Genomic DNA, 11,652 nt, shown 5'->3' with positions numbered 1-11,652 from the left:
CACTTTCTGCATCAGAAATGCCATTTCAGAAACAAATATGTTGAGAACCCAGGACACCGAAAGAAGAGACTCACTCATAAAAAACAAAGCCAGGGAAGCAAGTCATTACTCACCAAAGAAATGTCAAATGTGCTAGAAGAAAATATCCTCTAGCTCACCAACTGGCGGCCGATCTGCTAGGTAAGAGTGAGCAGTTTGCACCTTTCGGTGGTTCAGGGAGTCCTGGAGAAGAAGAGCGGCCCAGCTGGGGCTTGGCTGGGAACAGAGACACGACGAGGGGGTCAGAGGAGGGGAGCGTGGGGTGCAGACCTGGGCTGGGCAGGGCTGTCCTGGCTCCTGGCAGCAGCTCCGGCAAGCACAGGAGATCCAGTGCAAGCGGCATTCCCAGGCCCACCGTGACATCCCACAGCCGCCGGGAGACACAGTGCATTCTCACTCGCCACCTCTCCTGCCAGGGCGCCATCCGGGTTCTGATTTTGCCAACAGACCCCTGACACCTTTTACCGCACTTTTCCCTTCAGCACAGTGAGCACCCAGGATCTGGTACTTCATTCATCTACCGTGTCTCCTTAGTCACCGTTACCCTGGAACATTCCAGCAGCTTAAAAAAAAAAAAATCTTTTATGGTATTTGGTTTCTGAAGAATAATTTCCTCCTCCCTTTTGAATAGAATTGCTCTCATTTAGGGCTGGACACCTTTCTTGCCTGTGAGCCACATAAGCAATGCTGTGTTCCCTGCAGACCTGCAGTGGCCTCTGGACCCTCTCTGACAATGCCCATCAAGCGTCACCCAGTTCCTATAGCGTGGTTCCTCTGTGGGCTTCCCAGGTGGTGCTAGTGGTAAAGAACTTGCCTGCCAGTGCAGGAGACACAGGAGATCCAGGTTTGACCCCTGGGTCAGGAAGATCCCCTGAAGGAGAGAATGGCAACCCACTCCAGTATCCTTGCCTGGAGAATCCCACAGACAGAGGAGCCTGGGGGCTTTGGTCCATGGGATCACAGAGTCGGACACGACTGAGTGACTTAGCACATACACATGGTCCCACTGGTTCCCCTGCAAAGGGTGCACGTGTGCTGATCTTCACAAACCTCCCCTGAGACTCAGCATCCAGCAGGAACTCTTGCCTGAGTCCATCTTTACCGTGACGGCTGCACATGATGCCACGGCTGACACTCCTCACACGTCACCAGCCAGCACTGGGCATTCCTGTAATCCTCCTTTCTCTCCTGTTTATTTATCGTGTAATTATCATTATGGACTGAAGGTTGCTATTTTTTAAATAGTCAATAAGTCTCTACTGTGCTTAATTGGCTGCTGAAATTGAGCTAGATTTGGCCAATGAAATCCCATCAAGTCGGCTTCCGTGTCCTTTCAACACGCCCCATCTTGATTTTTAATCGCTCCTTATTTTGTGGCATATGCCATCCCACACTCATGCAGTCTACGCCGTCCTAGCTCTGACATCAGCCATCTCTATGAGGAGTCCGCCTGGCTCCTTTTGGTGGGAAATAGTACTCGACACCAAGGTCTGGGTGCGGGTGTGCTCATTGCTCCGAGGCGTACTTGCTTCTAGGTCCTTCGATGGACACAGCGCTCAACAATGTCTTGAGTGACTGGACAAATTCGTGCATCCCTGTCTTAGGGATGTCCTTTCCAAGGGTCAGCTTTTATCAGAACCGGCATCATAAAACACAGTTCTCTCCCAGGAACAAAGGGTCCTAGAGTTCAGATGAAGAGAAAATCGATACAGACACCGTGATAAAGGACTGGGTTTCCGGTGCAAAGGGTGCGGCTCTGCGTAGGTATTGCCAGGATAAAACGTCCCTCCAGGATGGAGCTGTCAACATCTGAACCCCCGTACGGGTCACTAGGGTTTGAATCTTTCCCGTGACCTTGGACAGCAAGCCACCAGCATACTTTAACTAAAAAACAGAGCAGTGAACTTTCTGGGACCTTCATGGAAACCACGGGGGGCGCTCTGCTGTCATGTTGATGAGATGAATTCAAGGATGCCCACGCACACTCTGCGGCAGCCTGGCACCAAAGAGCATGTAGCCCTTGTCCACAATAAACATAGATACTTTACAAAAAGGCACACACAGGCCTATGGTTGCAGCCGTACACTGTCTTCTAGATGTGGGAATATTAGCCAAGAGCCCTTCCCCTCGCCTTCCTCTTACCCCTCCTCCAGCATTTCAGAGAGTAAGGACTGGACTACATCTAGCTCCAAGAGTACTCTTGGTTATCAGGATACTCATAGCTTTGGGGCTTTGAGATGGTAAATATTCATGATATGTGAAGCAGCATGATTCATAACTGTATGGTCTTAATTACATAAAAATGGATGCTTTGCTGTGAAAATACGCAAGTGAGACCTAGAGGGACACACCAAACGGTAAACTGCTTGTGCTTATGAATGAGTTCGTTTTTTGCTTCTTGTATTGTTTGGTTTCCTATTGTGCATGTGTCAACGTCTAAGAAATAAATGTCATTTTGAAAACCTTAAAAAAAAATCACATGGCTCATTGTGCTTTTTAAACCACTGTCTTCTGAAAAATTTCAAGTGCACACAACCACGCAAGAACCCGTGTGGCCTCACCCACCGTTCTTGGTTTGTTCACACCCCTTGCTCCCCCATACTTTCTGGCAAGAGAATTTTAAAGCAAACTTTAGACATTTTTTCATATGCATCTCCAAAATTGAGGACAACACCATTATCATCTCCAACAAAATAAAAAGCAATAATCTAATTATCTGATAGTACCCAGCTGATGGGAAGCTCCCTTGGAGGAGGGCATGGCAACCCTCTCTAATGGACACAGGAGCCTGGCAGGCTACAGTCCATAGAGGTTGGACATGACTGAAGAGACTGAACACAGCACACATGCCCAGTCTATGCTTAATCTTCTCCAGTTATCTCAAAAGTGTCTTTTCACACTTGATCTAAATTAAAATCTAAGCGAACATGACGGGTCTATCTCTTACGAGTATTTTAACCCATAATAGTTCTCCTTCCTTTTTGATCCCATTTAGTTGTTGAAGAAACTGGGTTCTTATAGAAATTCCCATGTCTTGGATATGGCCGATTGCCAGATTAACTCTTAATATATGAGAAACATTTAGTCCAGGAGAAATTCCCCAGCAACCCAGTGCGTGGTTAACCCAGTGGGTGACATGGTGATAAGAAGTGTGATTGAAAGGGCCCGTGGGGGCCATTCAGCAGGTGAGAAAAGCCCAGACAAAGGGGCAGGAAGAAGGAGGCATTCCTAACTCAGGAAAATGCCTCTAAGAATTTGACCTGGGTTCAGCTGACAGAAGGAGGTCCCCATGGGTAGTTGACAGGTGGGGACCAAGGAACTGGTGTACGTTGGTCACAGGAAAGCCCAAGTCCTCTTTTCCAAAGCTATGGAGGGAGGGCCTTTCCATGGGCATCCACCATGAGGCTGCCAGCCTGCATTTCTGATCCTCTGCCCTCTCTGCACTGGTTCATATTACGGAAAGCATCACATTACCACCATTCTTATCGCCAACAAATGAAAACACGCCTCAGTTCATTTTACAACCATTTTACAAACAAACCTGAATGCACTTTTGATCTTTTAATGTGCACTTATTTAATTAACAGGCTTACTTGAATCTTTCCTACTGTTTAAATATCTGTGTATGCTATGAGGCCAAGGTCCACGGGCACACAGACATGCATGACCTGTGGGAGAACCAGGGCGGGTCGGCCTCTCTTAACCCGGCGTCTCACACGGGGCACCGCCCCATTTCTCCCCTGATCTAGTTTTCTGGAGATGCTGGTCACAAGAGGCCACACACCAAAGGGGCTGAAAACAACAGACACGGACTGCCTGGCAGCACTGGGGGCCGAAAGTCCAAAACTGAGGTGTGGGCAGGGCTGGGCCCCGTCTGAGCCCAGCAGGGCAGGGGCCCGCCTCCCAGCCCGGGAGGCTGCAGCAGCCTTTGTCTTCCCCGGCTTACGGTTGCATCGCTTTCTCTCTGCCTTCACCAGCACAAGGCATTCTCCCTCGGTCTGTCTCCCTGAGAGCATCTTATAGGGACACTGATCATACGCTTACGGTTGCATCGCTTTCTCTCTGCCTTCACCAGCACAAGGCGTTCTCCCTCGGTCTGTCTCCCTGAGAGCATCTTATAGGGACACTGATCATAGGCTTACGGTTGCATCGCTTTCTCTCTGCCTTCACCAGCACAAGGTGTTCTCCCTCGGTCTGTCTCCCTGAGAGCATCTTATAGGGACACTGATCATACGCTTACGGTTGCATCGCTTTCTCTCTGCCTTCACCAGCACAAAGTGTTCTCCCTCGGTCTGTCTCCCTGAGAGCATCTTATAGGGACACTGATCATACTGGATTAGGGCCTACCCTGCTCTAGTAGACCACATCTTAACAATGGCATCTGCGACCACTCTATTTCTGAATAAAGTCACATCCTGAGGTGCTGGGGCTTTGGACTCCAACATGTCTTTTCCAGAGGACATAGCTTTTAACCCATCACATTCTTCTCACACATATAATTTCAATATAGATAAGCACACAGGTGTAGCTACAACAAAGTACAGATTATCCTGCCCCCCACAACTGAAAATCATACATCTGCCCTATCCAGACCGACCTATGGAATTCTCCAGGCCACCAGCGTCTGGAGACCTTTTGTTGTTGTTGTTCAGTCGCTAAGTCACGTCCGACTCTTTCACGTCTCCTTGGACTGTAGCTCTGGAGGTCTTTACGATGCCACTATTCTAGAAAGCAGTTCACCACGGTTCCTTTACCAGTAAAGAATAAGTGTATGAGCTCCTATGAGCCAGGACAGGGTGGAAGGAGCACAGAGATACCGGGAACCGGAGGGGGCAGGATGCCGAGAGCAGAGCCGGGTCCAGAAGCCTGCACGCAGCCAGAGCAGTGATTTAAGACACACACGCGTGGGTCCTCCGAGCTGAGTGACCTTCTGCAAGTCCCTGAGCTTTGCTGAGTCTCCTTGTCCTTCTCTGTGAGAGGCTAAGTGGGCTTGCAGGGTTGCTGTGAGGCTGAAGTGAAAGGATGGAGGTGTGATGCTCAGCAGGCAGTGGTCAGGAAACGGCAGCTATGGCTGCCTGCTTCCGCCAGGCACAGACGGCACAGAGGAAATGCTGGAACCCACCCCAAGGACTTGCACGCCCGGGGACTGTCTGAGCTCCCGCCTCCTTGCAGGCTTGTCAGGGTGACTCGCGCACTTCAGAGGCAGGCTCTGGGGCGGCAGAGGGGCCACCCCGCAGGGCTGCCCCATCAGGGACGCCTGGGGCTGAGAGAACCGTCGTGGGTGGTTTGAACCTCAAACCAACAGGAAGGAAGTTTGTGGTTCACAGAAGCAGCTCCTCGACCTGGTGTGCACGGGGTAAACTTTGACACAAACTCTGCTCTGTGGAGAGATGTGGAGAAAGGAAAGGTGACCCAAGGGTGCGCCTGTGGCATTCCCGGGGAGGCGAGATGACCAGCAGTGATATTCCTGCCAGCCAAGAGTCTCGTCACCGGGGCAAGGAGGGGAGGAATCGAGCATTGTCCTCGAACAGCTGAGAACTGGAGGTGCAGGTGTCCGCTGGGGCTCAGGGACGGGGGTCATCACAAAGGGGCGGGGGTGCTCAGTTTAGGGACTGACACATGTTGCCCCATAGAATCATTGCCCCAAACACACAGAAATGAGCGAGAAGGCTCTGGGAATGCAAATGTGAGAATGCCATGTAGCAGAGGGACGGAATTCTGCACGAGATGCGTCCGCGGCTCTTCCCCAGTCCAGCAAATCACACCACTCTGAACCAGAGGTCATGATAATGTGTGACCAAGGGTTCTATCCAAGGTCTAGATGACGGAGCAGAAATCCAGAGCAAATAAACACCTGGCTGATAAGATAAAATCAAACGGGTATGCAGTCTCTGCCAAAGGCTCTTGGCTCACCTGGCTCCCCGGGTGCAGTCTTCCCCACTTGAGCTCAGCAGAGTGGCTACAAGGAACTTGTCTCACATCCCACACCTGCGCCTTTCATCTGCACCCACTGTGCAGGAACACGGCTCACTACTTCCGTGTCGATTCTGGTGGAAGAGTCTCCCCAAAACCTGACAGGCGTCTCAAAGTTAGGGTCAACATAGGAAATATAAGGAAAGATGCAATCGTTCTTTGGAATGAAATGATTTATATTTATATGTTAGGAGACATGGGAGTTACAGGTTCTCAATGCTATCAGACCCTAAGTTGTTGTTTTCGTTGCTACATCATGTCCAACTCTTTGCAACTCCACAGACTGTAGCTGCCAGGCTCTTCTGTCCATGGGATTTCCCAGGCAAGGCTACTGGAGTGGGTCACCATTTCCTTCTCAAATCAGACCCCATATGCACTCTTTTAAAACTAAGATTTTGTGATGCTATCCTAGTCTGAAGTAATTCCTAGATGATAGCACTTACACACTCTTGGAAAGAATCATCATAACAACCTCAATCTAATATGAAGGGAAAATAAAATGGAAGCAGTTCATAATTAAACAGTAACATTTATTTCAATACATTGAATGCTTGAGGACAGTTTTGCCAGAAGACAAAAAGGGTCCACGCACGTGTCCAAAGTACCCGCAAGGCGGCAGTGCGCCGCCGCCAAGACGCACTGGGGCTGCGCTCTGCGACCAGGGCCACGGTTTGGACACAGATCCCCCGACCCAGGAGGGCTCATCCAGGAGCTGCAGAGTCGGTAGCCGACAGTTAGCAGACGCACACAGGTCCTCCCGGCATCTGTACTGGAGAACGCAAAGCAGACCGTCCAGAAGTCAAGACAAGGTCTGGGGACAAACTCACTGGGCAAATAATGGCACAAAAGGAGACAACGGTCGGAAATAAACAGGGAGCCGCGGTCCCCTAGAGACGTCTCTGATCCTGCCCCAGGCTCTCTGCCCGGGTTCCATCACGTGCACTCACTCCCATGCCTTCTCTTTGACACGCTCTGACTCAGCTCCTGCCCCGCAGAGTCAGCCTGGAGTGGAAAGGAAGTTTTGATGAGGCCTGTTTGTTTGAGTCTGCTCCAGTGCTGGCCTCAGAAGTGACAGTGCCAGGGGAGCTCCAGCTGTGAGGAGATGTGACTTCTAAATCTTTGTTCATTACAGACTCGACAGAGAGCTTGAGGCTCTATTTACACAGCGTCACATCTATTGCAAACGCCCCTTCTTCCCAGGTAAAGACTGAAAATTAGATCACTTGACTAGTGACCTTGGGACTGGAGCTGACACAAGCCTGTACCACACTTGTACAGAACAGATGTGCCCACAGGCCTGCCTGACTCCGCCCACAAGCCTCGCAGCACCTTTGGCCAAGCTCTCCTTCCAGGAGGTGCTGAGTCATGTGCACTGGGAAGGCAGGGAAGGGCACTGCCAAGCAGGGAAGAGGTTTTCAACTGAGAAGGAACAGCAGACCCTGACGAAATCACCTGAGGCCGAAACTATCCATGACAGTCACAGGGTTTCGTTCTGGGCTCCCATCTACTGTCAACCAACATTTCAGAAACTGAGACCTGATGGAAATAAAAAGGTGTTTGCTTTTGGAGTTTGTTCAGGCCATGGACTGCAGCCATGGACACACAAGTTCAAGAAGTACCTGGATCGCATTCTGCCAGACTAAAAACAGCGTGGGAAGTCTATAAAAGCAAAACCCACAAGATTTCAGTTACAAGAGTTATTTATCAAGAATTATCACTGGATCTGGCAAGAAGTGAGGGTACTTGTTAAGTCAGGGTTGGTGGGGGGCTGCAACGGTTGCAGAGTTACAAGAGGGGACTTTGAGACTGTCAGGTTGCAGCTGGCAGGTGTGACTGGTGGTGTCCTTGGTACAGGTCATAGAAGATGGCTTAGGCTCTCAGCAGTGCAGAGATGTGTCTGAGTCCGGATCCTCAGGGGCACGCCTGAGCTGTGATAACTCTGGTATAACTTCACTTTGTCATCACTGCCAGGTCCTTGCGCTTCACGTGCAAAACACACAGTGCTCCTGCTCGCCCGGGAGCCGCTTCTCCACCACAGCTCACGTCAGGCCCTGTGCTTCTCCTGGCCTTGCTCTTGGCTTCCCTGGCTTTCATGAGGACATACATGTAGGAGCAGACAGAGCCCAAGGAGTCGGATAACCCCCGAACTACCCACATTAAAGAGGCGACATCTGGACCGGCTGCCTCTGGCCGTGTCCCTGCACGAGCTGGTTCTGGACGCTGCCCCAGTGCCACCTTCCCAGGACAGATAAGCCCATCTGGATCTAGTAGTCATTTCATTTTAATCGCTTTTCTTCCCCCAACGAGAAGTAAAACCAATTTCTGGCACATTACTTTTCTGCTCTAAAAAGTTAAAAACGTGGGCCCTGGGTCACAGTTTCCCTGAAATTCTGGCCCAGTGTTAACGTTACCAGCAGGTCGGGGTGCAGTGATTTCTCCCCAACTTCATATATTGAAGTCCTAACCCCCAGCGTGAACTTGTTTGGAAATGAAGCAACTAGCCAAGGCAAGGTCAAGCTGGAGCAGGCTGGCCCCGCATCCGGTTGTGGCTGCTGTCCTCACCAGATGGCCTGGGAGGACACACCCATGGTAAATACTGTGAAGACAAGGGCGGAGATGGGGTGATGATTCTGTGGACCAAGGCCATGGGAGCCAGCGAGCCCCCAGAAGCTGGGAGAAAGAAACACACGTATATACATCACATTAATATACACTTATTTAAATAAATAAATAAATAATATATATAGGATCTTTCCTGGTGGCTTAGTTGGTAAAGAATCTGCCTGCAATGCAAGAGACTTGGGTTTGATCCCTGGATCGGGAAGATCCCATGGAGAAGGAAATGGTAACCCACTCAAGTACTCTTGCCTGGAGAATTCCATGGATAGAGGATCCTGGTGGGCTACAGTTTGCAGGGTCACTTTATTATTTTCTCATTTGGTTATACTTAAGGACAACTGTTAAATCAGGCACACTGGGTATTAAATACATCATTTTCTTCTCTTCTGCCCACACAAGAATCAAAGGCAGCTTAAGCAGTGCAAGGGAAGGAGTTGGTTCCGCCTTTAAGGAGAAAAGATTACAATGAAAAGACTCATCTCATGTGACTATCAAACACTGCTGAATTCTAGGAACCTGTCTCCACTTCAGAAAGGGGAACACTGACAGATGCTTGGAATCTGACTCTCACTGTAACAGTATAATTCTTTGCAATTCTTTGTTTTGACTCCTTAGGAATAAACTGGGCTTCCCAGGTGGCGCTAGTGGTAAAAAAAAAAAAACAAAAAACTTGCTTGCCAATGCAGGAGACATAGGAGACACAGGTTCGATCCTTGGGTTGTGAAGATCCCCTGGAGAAGGAAATGGCAACCCATTCAAGTACTTTTGCCTGGAGAATCCCATGGACAGAGGAGCCTGGCGGGCTACAGTCCATGGGGTCACAAAGAGTCAGACACGACTGAGAGACTTAGTACGACGCACAGGAGTGAGGTGGTTAAAGACTTGAATAGTCCCCTGGTTGTCAGCCCTGGCAATGCAAGAGATTGCCTAGCAGGAAGTACACCAACAAGCTGAGCTGTCTCCTGTGTGTTTTGTCTCAGTAAGGAACATAGGCAAATTTTTTTTGAGACAGAGTGTAGAAACGACAACCTGATGTCATTGGGGGCAAGGGGGCCATCTTCGACTAATAAACGAGTTTAATTCAATTTCCCTGCCTTGAGGGAAAGCACCATGAAATCGCAAATCCAAAGAATTCTTGATTTGAAATGTTAGGGCTCGGAGCTTTTGTCAACAATGCGTTTCACCCTGTGGTTGGGTTCAAGCCACCCTTTGACGACTGGGAGAGCAAGAAGTGCTAGAGCCTCCACAGACCTTGGCTGGACCAAGAAAAGCCCAGGACTTGCCTTCTTTGGCTTATGGAGCAGGCGTCATCCCTCCTGGACATCAGCTCCTACCCCGGCAAGGGGCAGGAGTGAAGAGGCCAGGGTGCAGTGCCCCACAGGGTACCCCACCTGCCCAGGGCCCCATCAGCTCAGCCAGGAATGGAGGAGGCGCTGTCAGGAGAAGTCAGTAAAACAGACACACGTGACGGAGGAGCAGGAGGTGTGTAGACTCTGACTTACTAATTACTCTTCCCCTAGTTAAGCAAATGCTTGTTCCCTGAGGAAACACCATAGGTTAATAATACTAATTAACTACGGTCTCAAGTTAGTGAGCAATATGAGGAGGAAAGATCAACTGTCTGACGTATGCATGGTCTAACCCACAAAACCTTCCTTCAGCCAGCAAGTTTGCTGTTGGTCCGACTTACCTCACTGCACCGAAATCCCTTCTGGCTTTTCCCAAGTATTAACTTAGAGTTGAAAAAGCTGCGGGCACCTGGAGGCCCCGCCATCCATCCTAATACATTTCCAGAAGGCACTTGTTTTCAACTGGGCTTCCCAGGTGGTGTTAATGGTAAAGAAGCAGCCTGCCAACACAGGAGATGCAAGTTCGATCCCTGGGTCAGGAAGATCCCCTGGAGGAGGTCATGGCTCCCCACTCCAGTATTCTTGCCTAGAGAATCTCATGGACAGAGGAGCCTGGTGGGCTACAGTCCATGGGGTCATAGAGTTGGACACGACTGAAGTGATTTAGCACGCATGCACGCTCGTTTTCAGCCACGTAGGTGCTTAAGAGGAGGCAACGTGCATGGCAGATAGCTGTTGTCCCCCTCACCCTCTGAGTCTGAGGACGTTCCCCAAATGGAGGAGGACTCTTGCCAGTGAATTCACTCCAAGTCGCTGAGCTGGGCTGAGATCTGCTCTGAATCAAATTCTCCCAGGCAGGGACTCTCAGAAACCTGGGGTCGGTTAGTCCGAGCCTGCCCCTCATCTGCCCACCTTGGGCGTCCGCCAAGCAGCCTATGGCCATCGCTGCTGCTACTGCTACTGCTAAGTCGCTTCAGTCGTGTCCGACTCTGTGCGACCCAATGGACGGCAGCCCACCAGGCTCCCCCGTCCCTGGGATTCTCCAGGCAAGAACACTGGAGTGGGTTGCCATTGCCTTCTCCAATGCATGAAAGTGAAAAGTGAAAGTGAAATCGCTCAGTCTTTCTGACTCTAGCGACCCCATGGACTGTAGCCCACCAGGCTCCTCTGTCCATGGGATTTTCCAGGCAAGAGTACTGGAGTGGGGTGCCATTGCCTTCTCCGTGGCCATCGCTGCTACAGAGCAAACCGGTGCGTCTCTGTGTCACCTGAGTGTCAGCAGCAGGGGGCCCAGTAGCAGCAACAGTGCCACAGAGGCGTGCTGGAGTGGTCAGCGCCCGGCTTCTCCTCGGTGCGAGGCTCTGAGTTCCAGCCTGTCTTAGCCACAGCTCACCTCAGACCGACTTAGACATTCAAAGGGATTTACGAATGTAAACTCTCAGGATGAACCAAAAGAAACTGCCATTCTTATAGGTCAACATCTGTCAATTTATAAGCAGTACCATAGGCTTCTGACCTCAAGAAAAGCCCCATGATAGATCTGAAAGAGAGGCATGATCCTGCAGCTCAGCCAGTGTCTCTAAGAATGCAGATTTTCTCAGTCTTTTCAATCTCTCTTCCATGGGGACAGGCTCATCTCCAGACCTCATGAGTCTCCACCCTAGTAGGACCC

Source organism: Bos grunniens, chromosome 24 (assembly GCF_055505025.1).
Source record: "Bos grunniens cultivar Pamir isolate PY7600 chromosome 24, Bosgru_T2T1.0, whole genome shotgun sequence".
NCBI lineage: Eukaryota > Metazoa > Chordata > Mammalia > Artiodactyla > Bovidae > Bos > Bos grunniens.
This window is presented reverse-complemented; position numbering follows the sequence as displayed.